The sequence below is a fragment of the Ammospiza nelsoni genome, chromosome 10, assembly GCF_027579445.1.
Source record: "Ammospiza nelsoni isolate bAmmNel1 chromosome 10, bAmmNel1.pri, whole genome shotgun sequence".
Classification (NCBI taxonomy): domain Eukaryota; kingdom Metazoa; phylum Chordata; class Aves; order Passeriformes; family Passerellidae; genus Ammospiza; species Ammospiza nelsoni.
In genome coordinates, this window is record NC_080642.1 from 27,245,483 (window position 1) to 27,269,233 (window position 23,751).

Genomic DNA, 23,751 nt, shown 5'->3' on the forward strand with positions numbered 1-23,751 from the left:
CACATCTGGAATTATGCTGGGAGCAGCTGGGATCACACTGGGATCACAGTGAGAGCAGCTGAATCCATACTGGGTTACACTGGGATCTCGTTGAGAGCGACTGGAATCATACTGGGATTGACTGGGAGTGGCTGGTTTTGTGGATTTTGGGGGGTTTGGATTTTGGGGGGCTTTATTGGCATTTTGAGGGGGAGTTTTTCTGGAAGTGTTTGGGGGTTTATTGAAATTTTTGTGGCTGTTTTTGAATTTTGGGGCTTTTACTGGGATTTTGTTAGGATTTTTTGGGATTCTCAGAAATTCTGGAGGGTTTATTGGGATTTTCAGGAGACTCTTGGCATTGTGGGAGCATTCAGTGGGATTCACTGGGGATTTGGGGTTTTTTGGGACTTTTGGTGGGATTTTTTGGGTGTTGCCAGAATTTCTTTGGATCTTGGGGGGAGATTTTGTGGGACATTTTATGGTTTTGGGGACATTTTTGGGGGATTTGCAGAGTTTAATCAGGATTTTTGGGATGATTAGCATTTCAAGAGATTTTTGGGCTTTTATTGGGATTCTAGGGTGTTTTAATGGAATTTTGAGAGATTTAATTGGGATTCAGTGGTTTTTATTGGGACTTTTGGGGCTTTTAAGGAGATTTTGGTGCCTCTGAGCCTGTCCCCACACCCAGGGAATGCCCCAAAGCCCCCCTAGAATTCCACTAAAATGCCACAAAATCCCCAATAAGTATAAAAAAACCCTCAAAAACCCCAGAGAATCTCTAAAAATCCCAGTGGAACTCACTCAAATTAAAAAAAAATCCCAAAAATTTCAACAAATTCCCCCCCAAGAAAACCCCAAAACCCGAACAAAACACCCCAAATCAACAAAACCCCCCCAAAATCACGCAACCATCCCAAAACCCAATAATTCTCCTCCAAAAACCCCAATAATTCTCCCCAAACCCCCAACAAAATCCCCTAATGCCCTAAAAAGCCACTCTGAAATCCCCAAAACCCCTCTCAAAACCCCGAAATCCCCACAAATGCCCCCAGAACCCCCCAGGCTCAGTGGGGCCGTCCCGGATCAGGGGGCACCGGCCGGTGGAACAGCAGACACTTCAGGCGGCCCTCGGAGCTCTTTGGGGAGGGGGCACCATGGGAGACCCCCAAAAACCGGGGAGGGGGGGGGAACCCCTGCTGTGCCCCTGCCCCCTGAAACCCCCAGACCCCGGTTCAGGGTGGGCCTGGGACCCCTCGGGACCCCCAAATCTCCCCCGGGACCCCTCCAGGATCCCCAAACCCCCCAGAGTCCCCCAGGGTTGGCCCAGCACCGCCCTGGACACCAAAACCTCCCCAGGACTCTCAGACCCCCCCCATTTCCTCCGAAAATTCATCCCAGACCCACCTGAGACGCCCCCCAAATCCATCAGACTGCCCCACATCCCCCACAGACCCCTCAATCCCCCCCAAACCCTATGAAATCCCTTCAGACTCCCCCGTATTTCTCCAGAGCCACCTCAGAATCCCCAAGATTCCCTCACAACCCCACCGTTCCTCTCACAATCCCCCAAAATCCCCTCAGACCCTCCCAATTCCCCTCAGATCTCCCTAAACCCACCTGAGAACCTTCCAGACCTTCTCAAGCTCCCCCAAAGCTCCCTAAGCCCCCTCAGACCCACCTCAGATCCCCTCATTCTCGCCAATCCCACCGCACACCCTCGTGTTTCCCGTCGATGCCCCCAAAAATCCCCAATTTCCCCTCACACCTGCCCCAAACACCCCCAGTTTCCCCCCGGCTCACCTCCGCCGCGTGCGCGGGCTCCCCAAGGCAATAGCGGCGCGCCTCGCCGAGCCAACCAATGACTGCGCTGCACTTCGCAAACCAACAAATCACGGCGCGCCTCTCCATAACAACGCCCGCCTCCTCCGCGCTGCCTCAGCCAATCAGAGGCGAGCCGGGAGCGGCCCCCCCCCCCATCTCCTGCCGGTCCCGGCCCCCCCGGTCTCGGGCGGGTGCCCTGGGGGCGCTGGGAGCGGCGGGAGCGCTCCGGGAGCTGCTGAGGCGGCCGGGACGGGAGCGGGAGGGGCCTGAGAGGGGGTCGGGGCAGGGTCTGGGGGGCTCTCAGGGGGTCCTGGGCCAACCCTGGGGGAGCTCTTGGGGGTTGGGGGTTCCTGGAGGGGTCTCGGGGGAGATTTGGGAGTCCCGAGGGGTCCCAGGCCCACCCTGAACCGGGGTCTGGGGGTTTCAGGGGGCAGGGGCACAGCAGGGGTTCCCCCCCCTCCGGTTTTTGGGGGTCTCCCATGGTGCCCCCTCCCCAAAGAGCTCCGAGGGCCGCCTGAAGTGTCTGCTGTTCCACCGGCCGGTGCCCCCTGATCCAGGACGGCCCCGCTGAGTCTGGGGGAGTTTAGAGTATTTTGGGAGGCTTTTTTTGGGATTTGGGGTTTTGGTACATTGAGGGACTGTGAAAAATTCCAATCACTTGTTTTTAAAATTTTTATAAGTTTAATAGTAATAAAATGGTTCAAAAAATAGTAACACAATTAGAGTAATAACAATTTGGACAAATTGAATTAAGACAATATGAGACAAGAAAAACAAAGAGTTACGGATGTCCGGGTACCTTTTTCTGGGCATGAGGAACCCGAGAAAGGACCCCCGGTAACAAAGGATTAACCATTAAGAACAATAGCCCGTTGAATATTCATACACTTCATATGTGATGCATAAATTCCATTCAAACACAGGATTCTGTCTGGTCATTGTCAACTTCTTCCTTCTAATCCTAACAGCACCTCCAAGGCGGGAAGAAGTTCATTTCTTCTGATAAGAAGGCAATAAATTCAATAAATAAATTTCTCTGAAAGATTCAGGTGTCCTGTGACTGCTATCTCTCTGCAAGTCCTTTCTGTTAAACAAAGCATCTTACATAGCATAGTTTCTATTTTAACAATTTTTATAACCTAAAACTATATTTAACACAGTACTTAAGAGAATTAATACAGCATTAATTTCTAACACAACACATATAACATTCATTTTAATATTTGCGAAAAGCCAATCATAAAATACATGCATTTTTCACAATCCCCACACTTATTCTTTGTAAATAATTTGGCTTGAACAATATTTCTTATCTACTTGCATCTTCTGGACTATACTGGCCAAATAAAACAGGGGATTACACAAGGAAGAAACATAAAAACAGTTGTAACACAAAATGAAAAATCTTAATTTCTTGTAATACATTCCCCCACCAGTTAGATTTAACACTGTTTTCTAATTTTTGGACTGGTACCTGGGTTACTGTATGCATATATATTTTTTCTTCTTTGATTTCTTTTGCTTTTGCTAGAATGACTTTTCTGTGGTCATCAATTTTCAACAATCTGATATATTGAACTTTCCACAAACACCCCTTTCTTAGGCCAATTAATAGTCTAAAGCCAACTTATTCTGATATCCTACAGTTTTTGTTTGGCTTAGCTGGCTTAATATTAACTCTAATGCTTGGGCAGCCTTATTTGCTACCATTTCTGTAACTGCTTGGAGTCTTGTAATACGATTCAACAGAAAATTTGGAGTCAATGCAGATTTAGATTGCTGTGCTGATTTTACCTTTTCGTTTATTATTTCTTTTTTTACCAAATCTTGAACTGTGTCTTCAAGATTAAATTTAAAACAAATCCATCTCTCTCCTTTTGGACATTCAATTCCAAATCTATTACCACTTTTTCCTAAGTTTCTTGTAATCCAATAATTTACTCCATTTTGCCTACAGGTTCTTAATTTGGATGGGTCATAACAGTGGCTGTTGACATGGGTGTGTGTAATAAAAGAGGAACTTTGGTTTCTTTCTATGTGATGCTTTCTGTAGCATTTTTGACACGATCTTGCTGGTATGCCGAAAGGGAAAAGGCAACAAATGAGTGCTGGAAACAGGAATAACAGAGGGCCAGTATGGCTTATACTCCCACCTCCCATGCCTGTGAGGCTGCATCCCACAGCAGGTGTATTTGATCTTCTCGGTGGCGAATACAGAGGCCAATCTGGTCTCGCCCTCTATTTCCTTTTCACTTTCTCTTAACTAATTTCTAGGCAAATTGTTTTCGACACTCTTTAACTGTGGTCTCCTACCTTTCCTCAGGTATCTCCCATTCAACAGGCACTAGAATTTCCCATCCACAAAACAAAGTTATTACTTTAACGCCTTTTTGCAAACAGAGCATAAATTTTGTGAATTACAATACTAATTACTCTGACAATTTAAGCATTTACTTATAACCCAGCTAGCATGTCCAGTATTGGAATGAATCAAATGAAGCTTACTAATGGAAATGGTAATTCCCCTTCTTCCCTGTACAATTCTCAGGCTAAGGTCAGAATACAAACACAGTCTTGATCCTTCTATCTGAAGTTTTCCTCCCCCAAAGAGATGTTTTGTTCAGGCAGTGCTTGAAACTAGTGATATAAGTGTTGTCTTATTTCTTAATTCAGTGTTATTCTTTGTACATTTCTCGGATAATTTGGGTTTTTCTAAACTATTACCACTCAGTCCCCATTGGAAAGTCAGTTCAGTATCACCCAGTTTAAATGTGATAGTCCATTCCTCAGGTTTCTTCACAAGTCCTTTGATTCTGCTGGCATGAATTCACCTTCTTTCTGTGATTCTGATTGTTGCTTCAGTAGTACCTTGAAAGGACTTCTTAATAGCATAGTAATAAAAGAAAGATAATACTGTGTTAACTTTTACGATTCGTGGGGTTTTTTCCCAAACTTTCTGGGTTTAGCTAAAGGCTTTCTCCATAGCAGCCTCTTCTTCTATCCAACCGTGCTAATAGCTGCAGAGGCAAATTCTTCTTTCTGTGAGTTACAGTTAGTTAAATAAGAAAAGCTAGACCAATTTTAACACGAGATGTATTACATCTATTGCTTTTTACTTTTGGGGCAGCATTTAATTGTTTTAGCTTTACAAACCTATTCTTCAGAAAAAAAAAAAAAACCAACAACTCTTTAACAGCAAGCAAAACACACAAAAGGAAAAAAAAAAAACCAAAAACCATCTTACTTAAGAAAAACAAACCGCTTTGTGAGGTTTGGAGAGTCAGCAATCTCTGCTTTGATTTTATCTTTTAGTGCTAGTCCCCCCTGCCCCTCTTTTCACAGCCCTGCTGTCAGTGCTGTTCTTGGCCCTTCCCCCGGCGCGGCCCCTTGGCTGCAGGGCCGGAGCCGGGGAGAGCAGCCCCGGGCATGGGGACCCTGGGGGCTGCCCTGGGTCTCTTTTGCCCTCTCTCTGTCTCTCTCTCTCTGTCTCTCTCTCTCTCTTTCCTTCTCTCTCTCTCCTTTTCTCTTTCCTTCTCTCTCCCGGCCCACTTCCCGGGCCGACGCTGCCATCCTGGGCTCGGCACCCCGACAGTGTGGGAGCCCCCCGGCAGCTCTGCCCCGGAGCCAGCCCGCTCCTGGCCGCAAACCTGTGTCCTCTGCTGCCAGCACCGCCCGGGGCACCTCCATGGATCGGTCCCTGCCGCAGCCCCGAGACCCCGCCGCTCTAGGGAGCGCTCAGACACCTCCCAGCCCTGACAACCCCAAACTTGGCGTGCTCCCGGTGCTCAGGTGCTCCTGACATTCTTTCTCTTTCTCTAGGCAACTTATCCTCTTTTCCTTTCAAGCAGGGCCTGTTCTGCTAAGGCTTTTCCGGACCCCAGTGTGGCATTGAATAACCTCCCAACAACCATGTGTTAAGACATTTCTCTGCCTTTCATGCAAAAACCTTCATTCACACTTCTACTCTCTTCTAGCACCAAGATGTCATCACTTCACATTCTAACATCTCAGAGTTTCTCAACTACCTCTCTACTTCAACTTCTCTCTTTCTTCTCTCTCAATTGTAACCCTTATGGGGTCGATATTTAATCTTCCCCTATTTCTTTCTTCTGCCTAAACTTCTTTGTTGATTTTTTTTCCTTCATCCTCTTGGCCTAATTTCAAAACTCTACCTGTCATTTTCCTATTTTCTGATATAACTCTTATTCTTAATTGCACTTGTAAGACTCTTCCCAATAAATTGCTACCTGCCCCTGGGACCAATAACACATCTCCCATCTAAATTTTAGTTTCTTCCTTCAATTACCACATCTTTAATGACTAGAAATTTAAAACTTTCTCTTTTTGCCCCTGTTACTTTCACTATATGTTTGCTTACATTATAACCTTTTGGGACATTTAACAGGCAGGTTCTCTTTGCCCCTGTGTCTATTACAAATTCCAGTTCTCCCACTTTTAAAGTTATCACAGGCTCCAGATGGTACTTGTCTCCAAAAAAAATTAGAACCTATTACTTTATTTATTTTATGTGCCCATTTCTTTAAAGATTTTCAGATCTTCCGCTTGCTTAGGACCATTTTCCTTTTTCTCTCAAGTTTGTTTATCTATTTAGTTGGAGTTTCTTCTTTCCCCTTTAAAAGCTGCCCTTCAAAAACCTTTTGTTTTGGCATTTCGCCTTTGATATGCTGTCTCATTTATTCTCTTGGTTATGTAATTACGATAACAATTCATGTGTTTACTCCCCTCCTCATTATTTTAACCCCACTCAGGAGGTACAGTTGGCATTTTGTCTTCTCTGGGGGTCTCCACTATCTTTTTCTTAAGCTTTTATTTCAGTTGCTCTGATTGCTTTTCTTCCTGAGAAAAATATTATTTTCATTACCAACCGCATCTCTTCTCAAGTATAAATGTTTGGACCTAAAAGTTGGTCTAATTGTTCAGCTATGCCTATGGGATTCTCCAAATATCCCTTTTATTTATTTCTTAAAATTTCAGACCTCAGATGAAGTCAAAGGAGCATTTACAAACTCTGATCCGTCCCCTCCTATGAGAACCTCTCTTAATGGAAATAGACCAATCTCTTTATCTCATTCTTTTTGGATTTTTATCTTCTACAGCCTTTCTCATGTACTTTAGGAAGAATCAGGAGAGGGCTTTCTTCTAACTGAACTTTTAGTGTTTCGATAAAGTGATTCCTTTAGAGAGTTTCCCTGAGCAGCCGGAGCTGTGGTTACCAAGGGAATGGAGCTCAGGGCAGGACGGGGAGACTCGGCCCAGCTCAGGGTCTGGGGGCTCCCAAGGCGGGGTCTGCAGCCGGGATGGCCCGAGGGGATCGGCACAGTTCAGGGTCTGGGTGATCCAAAGGCGGGGTCTGTGGTTGGGATGGCCCGAGGGGATCGGCCCAGCTCAGGGTCTGGGTGCTCCAAAGGCGGGGTCTGTGGTTGGGATGGCCCGAGGGGATCGGCACAGCTCAGGGTCTGGGGGCTCCAAAGGCGGGGTCTGTGGTTGGGATCGCCCGAGGGGATCGGCCCAGTTCAGGGTCTGGGGGCTCCAAAGGCGGGATCTGTGGTTGGGATCGCCCGAGGGGATCGGCACAGCTCAGGGTCTGGGGGCTCCAAAGGCGGGGTCTGTGGTTCGGATCGCCCGAGGGGATCGGCCCAGTTCAGGGTCTGGGGGCTCCAAAGGCGGGGTCTGTGGTTCGGATCGCCCGAGGGGATCGGCCCAGTTCAGGGTCTGGGGGCTCCAAAGGCAGGGTCTGTGGTTTGGATCGCCCGAGGGGCCGTTCCGGTGCAGGCCGAGCTGGAGCGGGGATCGCCCCCTCACGGCTCACGGCGGCTGATCCGGCACAGACAAAGCCGGGACTGACCCCGGCTGCAGCGGCGGGAGCCGACAGAGTCAGGGCAGCCGGGGATGGGACAGACGGGACCCCCTCGGTGCGATCAGCGCGGTAACCACGGTGCACACGGCAGGACAGGCCCCCAGCCCCGGCAAGAACTGCGGAGCGGCCGCGGGCCAGGCGGCCGGACCGGGACAGACGGACTGGGACAGACGGAGTGTGCCGAAGCCGGCACAGGGGCTGGGAGGGCTGGTGCGAACGAGTGGGGGAACGAACGGGAATGGATGAGGTAATTTGTTCTCAGCTCTATACTTTCCCCGTTTTGCTTTTATTGCCTTTCAAAAGTGTTATTTTATTACAGCCTCCCCCCTCCCCAGCATGTGGTATACTCTTTTTCTTCTGGATTAAACGGGTTTTACAAATAAATCCAGAGTTTAACAAATCTAAACTTCTGCTTGGATACTTTGAAATGGTCGACGAGCTAACTCACGACCTTCTCATATTGTTTTTCTTATCACCCTTTTATTTATCTTTTGGCAAATTATACATGTTTCAGGTACTTGTTTTTCTACTCTAAAAGTCTCAGTGCACCCATAGTTCTTTAAAAAAATGAACACACAAAGCCTGAGTATCCCACCGGGCTTTTTTTGATACATGTCCTCTGTTATTCCCTAGTGAGCGTTTTATTATCTAATTGTCTTCCATCAAGGTGTTTCAATTTCCCCGATTCATATTGTTCGCCACCTATCTTGTTTTAATTCCCTTTTTTTGCTTCTCTAAACTTTGGAATTTCCAATTTTTCTTAATTTGGAGTAAATATTAACTCTTTCAGCTCTATTTTCTGCTGCATCTTTAGCTTCCTGATCTGCCAAATTATTTCTTCTTATTTCTGGGTCTTTACCTTTTGGTGTCCTTTAATATGTAGTATTGCTATCTCCCTTAGGTAGTTTTAATGCCTCTAAAACCTCGAAAATAAGTTTCTCATGTACTAATCTTTTTCTTCTTTAATTAAGTAAGCTCCCTTTTTAAATTTTTCTTAAGGTATGTGCTACTCTAAAGGCATGCCTTGAATCAATATATAACTCCTTTCTTTTGTGTTAAATTTTCTAATGCTCTTTTTAAGTATATAATTCACAAGTTTGCATGTTTTTTCTCATCAACTTCTGCATACCCTGTATTTTGCAAGGAGTTGTATTTCTGTTTGTTAACATAACTCCCAAAGTGCTATCTTGGGGTAATTCTGTTGGTATTTTTTTTCCTGTTTTTCTTTTCCTGTATTCACATTACTGGATTTCTGTCTCATTTTTCAATATTCTATCTATTCGTCCCCTGCTTCCGTTTTTCACTTTTTACTAACAACTTAAATACCACTTTTCTTTCAACTACTTACACCCAAAAAACCCCCTTTTTCTCACACTGCTTTTCAATACAATCCACTTCCCTCCAAGGAGATACGGTAAGGCTTAAAATGCACAATCGACATTACCTATACTTTCATTCGTCTCCATTCACTCACTTTTATTTCTCATTCACTTTCACACATTCCTTCACACTCTCAAGACACAAAGTGGATCCTTATTGCTAGAAAATCACAGGTCCTTGTGGCCCCCTCTTTTGCTTTGGGGGTTACCTCCAGGTCTCAGTGTCACCAGGCCCCCTGGAAGGGCCCTGACTCTGGCTGCCTCTGGTGTCTGTTCACCTGTGAGGCTGTCTGCGTGTCTTTCACACTCTTCAGCTACGGCCCCTCACACGCCCAGGGAACGCTAGCCTGGTTCGCAGGTCACTCACTCCTCTTCAGCCCAGAAGCCCCCACCCAGCCGGGAGCTACAGCCTGGTGTGCAGGTCACTCACTCCTCTTTCCGCTGCCTCCCCCTTCCCACCCGCCCGGGAAATTGAGGCTGACTCTGTGGGTGTCTCACTCTCACACACCACAAAACAGCAATAAGGTACCTTTTACCTTCACATCACCTATTACAAGTTTAGGTGTTACTGGCCAGTCCCGGTGCTATTGGATATCCCTCAACCCAGCTGTGTTATCCAAACGCAAATGCTCTTGGGCAAGTTTTCCCTCAATCCTGCCGTGTTGTCCAACCCCAGATGCTCTCGGGTAATTTTCCTTCAGTCCTGTCGTGTTGTCCAACCCCAGATGCTCTTGGGTATTTTTCCCTCAATCCAGCTGTGTTGTTCAACCCCAGATGCTCTTGGGCATTTTCTGTCCCTCAACCCAGAGGTGTGGTACAACTACAGATGCTCTTGGGCATTTAATTTGTTTTGCTGTGTTGTCCAACCCTGGATGTTCTTGGGCATTTTTTTATCCCTCAATCCGGCTGTGTTGTTCAACCCTGGATCTTGTTAGGCAAAATTTTCATCCCTCAATCTAGCTGTGTTGTCCCACCCTCAGTGTTCTGGGGCATATCCTCAGTCCGACAGAATTCTGCTCAACCCTGCTCTTGGATGCTCTTGGAATATAAATCCCTCAACCCAGCAGGTTTTAGGGGCCCCTCCTGTCCTGTTTCCTAGTGGATTGGGCTAGGAAACCTTGCTCCCCACCTCCGAGGGGTCCAACCCCTCCCTGAGACCCAGTCCCAGTTACCCCGGGGGATTCTTTCACTCTCTTATCAATTGCTTCGTCTCTTTACTGGCCGCTTTTCTCGCAAAAATACGGAAACACAGCATGGGAGACTCCGCACTCACTGTGCAGGTCTGGGACAACCAGCCCTCCTCTCATTCACACGCATTCATCCCCCCATGCCTGCCCCCCCGAGAAATACTTACCAATCCTTTTTCCTTCCCGGGTTATTCGTGCGCACTACTAGTCTTAGGGGCTAATTACCGCGGTTGTCTGGAGCCTTTTTCCCTTTTATTTGTTTTATTGTCTCCTTTTGTCCACAGATCGTAACCTGCGTCTGTCCGTCACTTCAGGGGAAGCAGAGCGAGGCTGCCAAAGAGGGCAGGGCGCGCCTTCCCCACTCTGACTCTCCTAAAGCACCGGCAGCGAGGTGTTAGCAACCATCCTCTGCTACCAAATTGTGAAAAACGCCAATCACTTGTTTTTAAAATTTTTATAAGTTTAATAGCAATAAGATGGTTATATAGTAACACAATTAGAGTAATAACAATTTGGACAAATTGAATTAAGACAATACGAGACAAGAAAAACAAAGAGTTACGGATGTCCGGGTACCTTTTTCTGGGCATCATGGGCCCGAAAAAGGATCCCCGGTAACAAAGGATTAACCCTTAAGAACAATAGCCCGTTGCATATTCATACACTTCATACATGATGCATAAATTCCATTCAAACACAGGATTCTGTCTGATCAGTGTCAACTTCTTCCTTCTAATCCTAATAGCGCCTCCAAGGTGGGAAGAAGTTTGTTTCTTCCAATAAGAAGGCCATAAATTCTTTTTCTCTGAAAGATCTAGGTGTCCTGTGGCTGCTACCTTGCTGCAAGTCCTTTCTTTTAAACAAAGCATCTTACATAGCATCGTTTCTATTTTAACAATTTTTATAACCTAAAACTATATTTAACACAGTACTGAAGAAAATTAATACAGCATTATTTTCTAACACAACACATATAATATTCATTTTAATATTTGCAAAAAGCCAATCATAAAATACATGCATTTTTCACACCCCATTTCTGGACATGAGGACCCCCTGCTCCCCTTTTCCTGGCCATCCCATGGCTCCCAGCCTCCAGACTGGCCATTGGCTTGACCCTGGGACGCCCTGGAATGCCTTGGACCCCCATTCCTGCCTTTCCCAGCCCCCAGCTCCAGCTTTGTGCAAAACCAGAGACCCCCTGAACTGCCCCTTCCTGAACACCCCGAGTGTCCCCACCCTGGTCCCCCCTTTTTGGGAAACCCTGGACTCCCATTTCCTGGGCTCAAGGACCCCCTGGAACTCCCTTCTACCTCTCCACGTCCCTGCCCCTGTCTCCTGTCCCTCAGCTGTCCCCTGTCCCTCGGCTCTGTGGGGCCAGGGACAGCAGCAGGAGCCAGGGCAGCCCTGGGGGAGAACAACCTTGAGCCCCAGCTGGGCCAGTTCCCCCCAGGTCACTCCCAGCATGGGCCCTGTGGCTCCCAGTCACCCCCAGGATGGTCCCAGTCACTTCCAGTTACACTCAGTGTGATCCCAGTATCATCCCAGTCACTCTCAGCATGATCCCAGCATGATCCCAGGTGTTCCCATTCACCCCTACTATAGTTCCAGGCACTCCCAGTATGGTTCAAGTCCTTCCCAGTATGATTCCAGGATGAACCCAGTCACTCTCAGTACGGTGCCGTTTGCCCCCAGTATGGTCCCAGTCACTCCAAATCACCCAGTAGGATTCCAGACACTCCCAGTAGGATTCCAGTCACTCCCAGATATTCCCAGTATTATTCCAGTAACTTCCTTTATGGTTCTTTTGTGATTCCAGTCATTCCTGGTCTCTTCCAGTACATCCCAGTTGTCCCTAATGTGTTTCCACTCACTCCCAGTTGCTCCCAGTAGCTTCCAGTATGATTCCATTTGCTCACAGCCACTCCCAGTCACCTCCAGCATGATTCCAGTCACTTCCTGTATATCCCAGTTGCTCCACCATGGTCCCAATTGCCCTCAGCCTGCTCCTAGTCACTTCCAGTATGATTCCAGAAGGATCCCAGTCACCCTCAGTGTGGTGCCAGTTGCTCCCAGTATGATCCTATTTATCCCAGCATAGTTCCATTTCCTCCCAGTATGATCCCAGTTGGCTCTAGCACAGACCCAGTCCCTCCCAGTATGATCCTACTCTGATGCCATGATGATCCCTTTTGCTTCCAGCTTGTCCTAGCTGCTCCCAGTTGCTCCCAGCTTCGTCCCAGTGTGTCCCAGTGTATCCCAGTGTATCCCAGTTTATCCTGGTGTATCCCAGTGTCCCAGTCCATCCCAGCCTGTCCCAGTCTGTCCCGGTCCCCTCCCTTCACTGGGAGTGACTGGGATCATACTGGTGGAAAGTGGAACCTTACTGGGCCAAGTGGATGTGACTGGGAATGACTGTGAGTGTGCTGAGGGCAACTGGGATATACTGGGAGGGTCTGTAACCATACTGGGGGTGACTGGGAACACACTGAGAGTCCCAGAGGGTCCAAGGACACCGTGGTGACACTAGGGAACCTCATGGAATCAAGGGGATCATTGTGGCACCACTGGAGCCCATGGAACCAAGGGGCCTTGGTGACACAGCGGGGCTTCATGGAACCCAGACACCATTATGGCTCTGTGGGGCCTGATGGAACCACGGAGACCATTGGGACCCTTCAGGGCCTTGTGTCACCAAGGGGGCATTATGGCACCTCAGGGACACATGGAAGCAAGGGACCATTGGCTCCCATGGAACTGAGGCAACATGGAACAGGCCTGGCTGGCTTGGGCTCCCAGGGGCCACCGGACAGCTCTGGCTGATGTTGGAATGTCAAGCGCTGCCTCTCATCAGCTCCTGGAGCACTGCGGCTCTGTGCTTTCCTTGCTAGGAAAAGAACTGTCAATCTCTTCTAAATACCCATGGCCAGAACTGGGATTTCAACTCCACATTTTTCCCATAGGAATATTGCCAGGACAAGTGTGGCAGGCAGTGGTTTCAGGAGAGTCACCTCCGGTCTGTCCCCAAAACACTGGGGAAGGCTCTGTGCTTTCCTCCCTATGAGAAAGAACTGTCCTACTTCTCCAGGCATGCATGGCTGAGATTGGGTTCCACCTCCAGAATTCCCTAAATCCAAAGACTGCTCCCAGACAAAAATCTGCCATTCCTGACAAGTCTGGCTGGCCTTGCCTAGTGAGACTCTCACCTGCCTTCCAAACACTGAGGCTCTGTTCTTTCCTTCCTATGGAAAAGAACTGTCCTTCTCAGCCAGGTGCCCATGGCCACAATTGGGATTTCACTTCCAGCATTCCCTGTAGTGACAGACTGGAGGAGATTGTTGGCTAGAAACATTTTGTGTGTGGGGGAGGAAGGGGCAGGTCCAAACTTGCCCTGCCCTGGAACCCCAGCCCTGCCCTGCCCTGGAACCCCAATCCCCCCAGAGCCTCTATCCCAGCCCAGCAGTGGCTGCCAGTCCCTGGCACAGCACAGGCAATGCTCCACAGCCACCTCTGCAGCCCCAGCCCAGCTCCTGAGGGACCAAATGAGCCCAAGTCCCACCTGGGGGAAGGGCCCAGGGAGACCAAGGGGTATTAAAGGCTGACCACAAGGCAAGCACACATCTTGACCCTACCTCCTCTTGGAATTTCTATCTGAACACTGCTGGAATCCAGGAGTTGGTAGCTGTGTGTGTGCTTCTCTGTATCATTTTTGTCTTTCTCTCTTTTTAATTCACGCTTCTTGTAAAATTTGAGTAACTTAAAATTGATCACGCTAAGAGTTTGCGAAGGTGAATGGGCCAAGTCAGTGCTTTGAGAATTGGTTTTTGTTGATTGAATGTCATACTAACCCTTTTGCCAAAGTTTCTCTGATTTTTCTGAAGTTCCCAGTAAAGGCTGTTTTGTTCTTTTGAGCTCCCAGCCACATTCCACACTCCATTTCCCAGCTGGAGCCGCTGGTGCCTCTGAGTTGTGCTGCCCCAGCCCCAGGGACGCTCTCCTTGTCTGCCCATTCCCCCACGGTCTCTGGGCAGGGATGGCCTCAGTGGGGGCTGCTGACATCCTCAGCACCTTGGAGGCTGCTGCTGAATTTTACAACTCCAGAGGCTTGTTCAGCCTTCAGCTCTTCAGTGCAGGAATTCAGTGTCCCAGGGCTCATTAACATTTAGAACACTTTAACAAGCCAAGCCTCTGGGGATAATTTGATTTCAGTTTTTAAATATTGTGTGGTTAATTGAGCAGATTTCAGAAGTGCATTCAAACTGAATATATTCTATTTTAAAAAACAGTGAGAAAAGATTTCTTAGGTCCCGTTTAGGTTTTTTTCCCTGTTAATAAATTGGTATGTGCAATCTTCAATTGACACTGAATCCAAGTACCTCCTCATGCAGTTGGAATAGATATGAAAATCAAGACCCTTCACGGCTGACAATCAATCAGACTCTGTCCCTACCCCCACCCCACCATTTCCCCCAATCCAAGGCCGGGCACTCAGAGCAGCCTTGTGCAAATCCGAGCTCCCTCCAGCCCAGGCTGCACCTGCAGCTTTCAGCTCCTTGGCTCCAACGCCCACCTGCTTTCCTTGGAGAAGGAGCTGCCCGAGACACAGAGGGATGTTCATTTCTTGTCAGCCAACAAAGCCAAGGGAAAGCACAGCTCCATCGAATGCAAAAGTCATCCCTCTGCTGGATATTAAATCCACTTTCCACCGCAGACAGCCTCAGAGCAATGGAAAACACCTTCTGTGCCCAGCACAGATCCCAAGGTCTCCCCAAACCCTCCCTGCCCCAGTTCTGCCCAGATTTGCTCTTTGCACACACAAGTCACACACTGAAGTCAGGAGCTCCCTCCATGCCCAGAGGGAGGAAAAGAGAGAAAGGGGATGAAGTGCTCTCCTGTGCAGAGCCAAGGTCCAAGTGCACTGGGATGTCCCAGCACCATCTGACATGTCCACCATCCCCCAGAGATTTCTGTACAGCAACAGTTTCAGACAAAGACAAAAGAAAAGGTAATTCTGTGAGATATAAACACAATTAAGATGTTGACTAATACGATATTTATTTGAGCTTCAGAAAGATTGGGCAATTCCCTGAAGCTCAAAGCATGAAACCAGTCAGCTGAAGGGCACTTGAATGACCAGAAAGCATTGGGAGGAGTGCTGAGGGTTTTTTGCAGGACAATGGATATATGCAACATATGCACAATCCAGCCTTCATAGAAACTTAGTAAGGTCACCGTGCCCTTGAAAGACACAAAAGAAGAACAACACACTCAGGTTCAGGATGCAAAGGCAGACAAGAAAACCACAGCAAGATGCATGAAGAAGAAAGACAAACTAAAATTAACTGAAATGTCAAAATGCATGTGCAAAAAGGATTTAACCAATCACGTATTAGCTTGAGGTGTGAACAATAGAGAACAGTATAAATATGGCTTGCTTTTTGTAATAAATTGGCTTCACTTGATCATATTGATCATGGTGTGATGTCCCGTTAATGATCCTCCGCACCTAGGGACCAGAAATGTATGCAAGCCTCCACCCCAAGAGACATTATGAATTCAAAAAGCATGGCCATTAACTGCTTGATGCCAACACAGAGTAATGGCAACAAAAATGCAGTCAGACCAGGGGTTTTTCCACTCTCTCTCAAGCCCCACACATTGGGCACCAAATTTTGTCCTGGTTTAGGGCAAATGTGGGAGAAAACCTCCAAAGGGGCCCCTCCAGAAAGCAAACCCACACAGCCCCTCTCCCCAACCGGGTCGGGAAGGATTCCCTGGAGTGAAGTGGAAAGAACCTATTCATTTAACAGGCAGAGCACCCCCAGCACACAAAATGAACAATACCAGGTGACAACACTCTTTCACCACTCTGAAAAAGATGACAAATTCAGAAAGTCTCTCTTGGGAGTGGTCGCTCTGTTATCAGTCCCTCCGGTGCTGGGGCAGCTGCTGCAGCCACAAGGTGCAAACTCTCGGTGTTTCCCAGGTCCCAGTCTGGAGCAGGTTCGAGTGGTTCCAAAAAAGGGAAAGGAAAACAGTCCAGGGAAAAATTCGAAGTGCTTAACTAAACTAACTAATGAGCAGAAACAAAAGCAAGAGCAAAGCAAAAAGCCAAGAAAAAAGCAAAAGCAGCACCATGTACTGCCCTGTCTCTGTGTCCTGCCAGCCGTGGGGGAGCGGCTGATAACAAAACCAAAACAAAACTTCAGAGCCAGTCTTGAAGGCACAGAACATAATATCCAGCATAAACAGAACACATGGATGGGGATACAACCATCATAACATCACTGTAGGACAGTCCTGCACCCAAAATTCTGTCCTGCACCCACTGCTGCATCCTGAGTTCCGTCCTGCACCCCGAGCCCCGTCCTGTACCCAAATTCTTTACTGTCCCATATCCCAAACTCAAAGCTGCACCCAAACCCCAACCCCATCCCTCGTTCATCACCACATCCCTGTTCCACACCCTCTCTTCAACTCCTCCCCCTCTCCCACCCCTGTCCCACCCCCAAATTTATCCCCTGTCCCTGATCCCCTCCCTGTTCCCTCCCCAACCCAGTCCTTCCCCATAAGTGGGCGGCAGCAGCAGTGGCAGCTGGTGGGGGCCAGTGGAGTTGGAGGTGCTGCAGCCCCTGAGCCTCCTCGCCCTGGACACGCTCCAGAAGTGCATCTTCAGCCACGAGAGCCACTGCCAGGAGTGAGTGTCACCTGTCCCCACTGATCATCTGTAAGAGACAGTGTGAAGTTTCCCTCATCTGCCTCACGACCACTGTGATGGACGGAGACTGAAGCCCCCTCCCAAGGGCTGAGACTGAGACCCCGATAACTCTAACACAGGAGGCTGGCTGGACTGAAGCCAGATGTTTGCCAAGTGTTGCCTGCAGGTGTGTTCCCTGGACCAATTGGTCTCACTCACTGCTGAGAACATGGACTGTCTGTAAACTTACCTATTCCCTCTCGGTGGTTTCAATAGACTTACCTGTTCCCCCCCTTGGTGGAGGACTATAATAGAACCAACACTTTGAGATTCTCCCTGACGTGACAAGACGGATCTATTGGCTGGACCATGAGGGTTTCATCTCTCCACTGGCAGCTATTCCTCCCCTCTTTCTCTCTCCCTCTCTTTCTCTCTGTCCTTTATTCTCCTTTCTAATCCTCCTATCACATCTGCTGTGGGCACTCAATAAAAGGTGCATTTGTTTTGATTGATACTAAAATCCCCTTCCGTGTTGCTTCTGCACTCTGAGATCAGTTAACGAACCATCACAACCCCTGCTTGTACGAGCGGATCATGACACCATCCTGGTGGCCCTGGTGACCCTACCATTGTCCCTGCTGGCCATTCTGGTGGCCCTGGTGACCCTACCACTGTCCCTGCTTGTCGACGGAAGGAGATCAGGACATCAATTAGATCATCACAGGCCCAATTTTATTGATCAGTACAGCAGGTTAAATACAGTTCATAATGAGCTTCATACATACTGCAGAAGTTGAGCTCAGGATTGGTTAGTTACATATCAGCAACTACGCCTACTTCTGCATTCTTATGGTTATACTTTTGATACTTTCTACATATTCTCAGGAAGAATCTCTCTTCCCTATCCTCATGTTGCGGCAAGGGCATTCTATCCTTGCCTGTCATTGGTCACCGACTGCTGACTTCTCCTTTCAGCTTACTGACTGCTGACTTCCCTCTCTCAGCTTAACCAGCGGCATTATGTCAGCATGGCCTTTCTCAGCTAACCAATTATTAATAATACTCTCCACACCTGCTGGCCATCCTGGTGGCTGTGCTGGCTCTGCCACGGTCCCCACTGGCCATCCTTTCCAATCACTGTCCCTGTTGGCCATTCTGGTGGCCCCAATGGTCCTGCTATCATCCATGCTGGTGGCCACAGTGTCCCCCCATTGTCCCTGGTGCAGACGGCCCAGCAAGTACATCCTGCTGCTCACCAAGGTGGGGCTGGGGGGGTGGCCATGGAACATGGAAGTGGTCAAGAGAGTGGTGGTGGCCATGGAAGGATTGGCCATTAGAGGTCAGTAGGATGCTGGTGGCCATGGGGGGCTTGGGCATAGACTGGTGGCCACAGGGGAACAGTGGTGGCCATGGGCAGTATTGACCATAGAGCTGGTGGCCAGTGGGATTGTGGTGCCATAGGGTGGTGGCCATGGATGGGATTTGGCCCCAGGTGGCCACAGACTGGTGACCCCAGTGGCCTGTGGCTCACCTTGCCCCTGCAGGACGAGAATGGCCGCACCCTGTCGGACGAGGACATCGCGGCTGAGGCTGACACCTTCATGTTTGAGGGTGAGCACGAGCTCCCAGGTGCCATTGGGGAAGAGGCCCTTCAGTGTCCCCTCACTCACCCAGTGTCCCCACAGGCCATGACACCATGGCCAGTGGCCTGGCATGGCTCTTCTACAACCTGGCCGGCCATCCTGAGCACCAGGAGCGATGCTGCCAGGAGGTCCAGGAGCTCCTGGCTGGCCAGGACACTGCAGACATTGAATGGTGAGACGTCCCCAGGGCCACCCTGGTCATGTGGCTCGGGGACATGTGCCACCCCCACTTGTCCCCAGGGAGGACCCGTCCCAGCTGCCCTTCACCACCATGTGCATCAAGGAGAGCCTGCGGCTGCACCCTCCTGTCACTGCTGTGTCCCGGCGCTGCATCAAGGACATCCCCCTGTGTGATGGCCGTGTCATCCCCAAGGGTATGGCATGGCCAGGGTGTCCCCAGTGTCACCACCCACCCTCATCTGCTGTCCCCAAAGTGGCCATTCCCATCCCACCAGGGGTCATCTGCCTGATGAGCATCTACGGGACCCACCACAACCCTGACTTCTGGCCCAAGCCTGAGGTAGGGCCACCCTCTGAGGTGTCCCTGTCACCATGGTGGTGACAGCTGTGTCCCCTCGGTGTGACTGTGTTGGTGTCACCCCAGGTGTTCAGTCCTTTGAGGTTCAGTCTGGAGAACAGCAAGGAACGGTCCCCGTCGTCCTTGATCCCCTTCTCTGCTTCTCTGGCCCCAGGCATGTGCTGGAGTGGGGACAGGAGTGTCCCCAAGTGCCACCCCTCTCCCTAGCTGGGTTCACAGTGGGATGACAGTGGGGAGGAGCAGGGAATAAATGGTAGCATGAAAGGGACAGTATCATGGTGGTGGTGGGGATGTGTTGTCCTTGGCCATGGGACACCCCATGGCATGGACATGTCAACCCATGGACTTGTCTCTAGGTCACTTGTGTCGCCATCCATGGCCATGTCCCCCATGTCCTCCTCCATGGCCATAGAGCCCCATGTCACCATCTCTATCTGTGACACCCCCCATGCCCAATATCGCCATCCACAGCCATGTCCTTGTCTCCATCCCCACCATATCCCCACCCAGGTCCTTGTCCCCATCCCCACCACATCCCCACGCAGGTCCTTGTCCCCATCCCCACCATGTCCCCACCCATGTCCCACAATGTCACCATCCGTGTGTTAGTTAAATGACTTTATATTTACCCCAATGTTGGGTGAAGGATAATGAAAAATGAAAGAAAATAAAGGCCAAAATAAAAGCATTTATGTGTCCCTGCTGCTGAGTATCCATGTGCTTGGGTGAGTAGGAACGACCTTTTTTAAGAGGAGTTTCTACTCCATTGTCTCCAAAATCCTGGTTTTTTGCCCCAGTCCATCACCATTTGGCTGTGGAAGATGCCGGTGGGCCAGAGAGAATTAGAATCATGGAATGATTCAGGTTGGAAAAGACCTCCAACACCATTTGGAGTTCCTGGATGCCACCCGAAGAATGATAGGATGCAAAAGGTGAGACTTTTTTGGTGTCAAAAGTAAAAAACTATGCTGTCCCCTGTGAAATTCTGATGTCTGTTTGCATCCCAATGGATTTTTCTCTGGCCATGTCCAAGTGCCCAAGGGGAGCCAGGAAGATGTGGAGACCACCAGCCAGGTGTCTTCCCAACACGGATCACCAGGACCATGGATGACCAAGTCTCTGCACAGTGAGGGTCACTGTGGACCATCCAGTGGGGGTCCCCAACGGGGGATGGAGTTGAAGCAGCGCTCAAAGCTCTTCCTGTCACTGTAGGACACAAAACAACATGAGCGCACACACTGCTGCTCTCAAGGGAAAGAAAAGGGAAGTTTATTTTCTGACTCCAACATTTATAGTTTTCTAAAAGTGACCATGGATTGGAGGGTGAAAGTGCCACCTCTCCAATGACACTGGACAAACTAACAGTCCATCAAATTTTTCTTCTTCTATGAAAGAACGCAAAACAAGAAGTTATTTACAGAAAATGTTTGAGAAAGTTTGCTACAAGAATGTAGACATCAGAAGACTCAAAAAATCTTAAAAAATCAAGGCAACACTCTTCCTGCACACAGGGCAGCTGTAGGGCATCCCTTACTGTTGCCTCCCTTGGTGTTGAGTCACGGTAGAGCTCTGGGAGAAGCTCTTCTCACACTTGGAACACGTTCAGGGCCTCTCCCCAGTGTGGATCTGCTGGTGGGTGACGAGGGTAGAGTTTTTCTTAAAGCCCTTCCTGCAGTCAGGGCAGCAGAAGGGCCTCTATTCTGTGTGAATCTGCTGATGCTTGAGGAGACGGTATCAGCTCTGAAACCTCTCCCCACACTCAGAACACTCATAGGGTGTCTCCCCAGTGAGGATTCTCTGGTGGGCAATCAGGCTGGAGTTCTGCCTGAAGCTTTTCCCACCTTCCTCACCCTTGTAGGGCCTCTCCCCAGTGTGGATCCTCTGGTGCAGAATCAGCCTAGTGCTCTGACTGAAGCTTTTCCCACATTCCCCGCACTTTTAGGGCCTCTCCCCAGTGTGGATCCTCTGGTGGGCATTCAGATGGCAGCTCTGCCTAAAGCTTTTCCCACATTCCCTGCACTTGTAGGGCCTCTCCCCAGTGTGGATCCTCTGGTGGGCATTCAGATGGCAGCTCTGCCTAAAGCTTTTCCCACATTCCCCACACTTGTAGGGCCTCTCCCCAGTGTGGATCCTCTGGTGGGCATTCAGATGGCAGCTCTGCCTAAAGCTTTTCCCACATTCCCTGCACTTGTAGGGCCTCTCCCCAGTGTGGATCCTCTGGTGCAGAATCAGGCTGGAGTTCTCAATGAAGCTCTTCCCACACTCTGAGCATGTGTAGGGGCATTCCCCAGTGTGCACTGTCTAGTGGATGATCAGGCAGGATCTGTCACGGAAGCCCTTTCCACATTCCCCACATACAAAGAGTCGTATCCCAGTGTGGATGATCTGGTGGAGTTTCAGGCTGGAGCTCCTCCTGAAGCCCTTCCCACATTCTCCACATTTATAAGGCCATTCATTGGTGTGGATCCTCTGGTGGACAATGAGGTGGGAGCTGAACTTGAAGCTCTTCCCACATTGCCCACACTCATAGGCTCGTTCCCCAGTGTGGGTCCTCTGGTGGATGAGCAGGTGGTTGCTCCTGCCAAAACTCTTCCCACATTCCAAGCACTGGTGGGGCTTCTTGCCATTGTCAATCTGCTCATGGACCACCACTTCAGAGATCTGGCCAGATCTGGCTGCCTTCCTGGCACAGGCTGAGTCTTTCCTCCTCGGAGCACCCTGGGCTGGGTTTGCAGCCCCTCCTCCTGAGGGATCTCCATGGCTTTTCCTCCCCGTTGGATTCCTGTGCCCTAGAACTGCTCAAAATGGCCTCTGCCACGAGGTTCTGCCATGGGGATTTGTCTGCCCTGCTCTCCATCCTCAGCTCCTTCCCTGGGGGAGGAAGGACAAGGAGAGGATGGGATTTGCCTGTGTGCCAGAGGGAAGGGGAAGGAGATCCCCCCAGTGCATCCCTGACTGGACAGCATCAGCAGTGGGGCTGTGCTGCAGCCGGGGCCATGCTGGGCTGGGAGATGGAGCAGGAGAGAGGGAGAAAGGGGCACTGACTTCCTCCTCACCTGCCTCAGTGCCCCTGGGGCATCTTCCTCTTCTTCACAGCCTTCTCCATCCAGATGAGGTTTGGGAATGGGAAATCCTGGTTTGGGGAAAAAACAAGATGTGAGTGCATTGCCTTTGATGGTCCCACTGGCCAAGTCCATCTATAGAAGTCACCGGGTGTCTGGTGGCCAGAAATACCTCCAAAAATCAAGAAGTCCAAAAACCTCTCCCAGGAGTTCCCTGTTTCCAGTGTCCTCACTTTGGGGTTATGGGGGTCCCTCTTCTCAGAGCTGCTGGGGGGCCTGTGGGTCCTGGGCATCCCCCCATCTCCCAGGTCCTGCTCAGGCATGCTGAGGGGGTTTTGGGGGGTCCCAGGGCTCACCCTCCCCTGATTCTGTGGAAATTGTTTTTGTGATTCATGCCAATTGGCAATGGAATCAGCAAATGCTTCTATCTGCTGTGTCCAAAATAGACACAAAGAAAGCTTTTGAAACTTTCTGACCAAACAGCCAAAAAAAGCATCAAAATCAAAGAAGTACAGTAGAGCAAAAGAGATGAGGTAGCAAGATGACTGATGCTTAGAATAAATTAGAGGAAGTTGGGGTAAAGCTAAGAGATATTGCAACAAAGCAATTAAAAGCTTCTGTATAATAAAAAGCTTGATGCACTTGACAAAATCATGTAGCAGACACCAGTGCAAGGCCTCCCTCCAGACAACTACAAGGATACCAATCAATGACCACCTAGAAATATTATGAAATTACTGCTCCCAGCTTATTGATATTTGCTCATTTGGACTAACCAAGCACATTAGAAACTGCTTTGTAAGCTTAAAAACAGTATATATACTTTACTGAACTGTGTGTTGTGAATGGAGCAGTGACTCCCCGGCCACCCAGCGCTGCTTGCTTGCTTTAAAATAAAAGGTATAGAAGTAAAATTTGGATTGACCATTGAAATTTTATATCAGGTGTTCCAGGGTCCCCTTTCCCCAGCATACCTCCACTCCAGGCACTCAACGCTTCCCCTGCTCCCCTTTGCATTCCTGAGAGATCCAAAAATATACTCTCATCAAATGAATTAAAAATACCTCTCTCAGCGACCAAAATATATTTGGGACTCAACTCCTGAGAAAAATGCCAATCACTTGTTTTTAAAATTTTAAAAGTTTAATAGTAATAAAATAGTTCTACAAATACTAACACAATTAGAGTAATAATAATTTGGACAATTTGAACTAGGACAATACGAGACAACAAATATAAAGAGTTATGGACGTCTGGGTACCTTTTTCTGGGCAGCACAAGCCCGAAAAAGGACACCCGTTAGCAAAGGATTAACCCTTAAAAACAACAACCCATTGCATATTCATACACCTCATACATGATGCATAAATTCCATTCAAACACAGGATTCTGTCTGGCCATCATCAACCTCTTCCCTGTAATCCTAACAGCCCCTTTGAGGTGGGAAGAAGTTCATTTCTTCTGATAAGACAGCAATAAATTCTTTTCTCTGAAAGATTCAGGTGTCCTGTGGCTGCTATCTGATGCGAGTGCCTCATTCCTTTCTTTAAAAAAACCCCACTAACAT

The 23,751-nt window shown here is 48.9% G+C and overlaps 1 pseudogene; it reads right to left on the bottom strand.

The window, feature by feature from the left end:
* Positions 1–23,751, bottom strand: part of LOC132077834 (uncharacterized) — a 672,057-nt pseudogene that overhangs the window by 399,289 nt on the left and 249,017 nt on the right.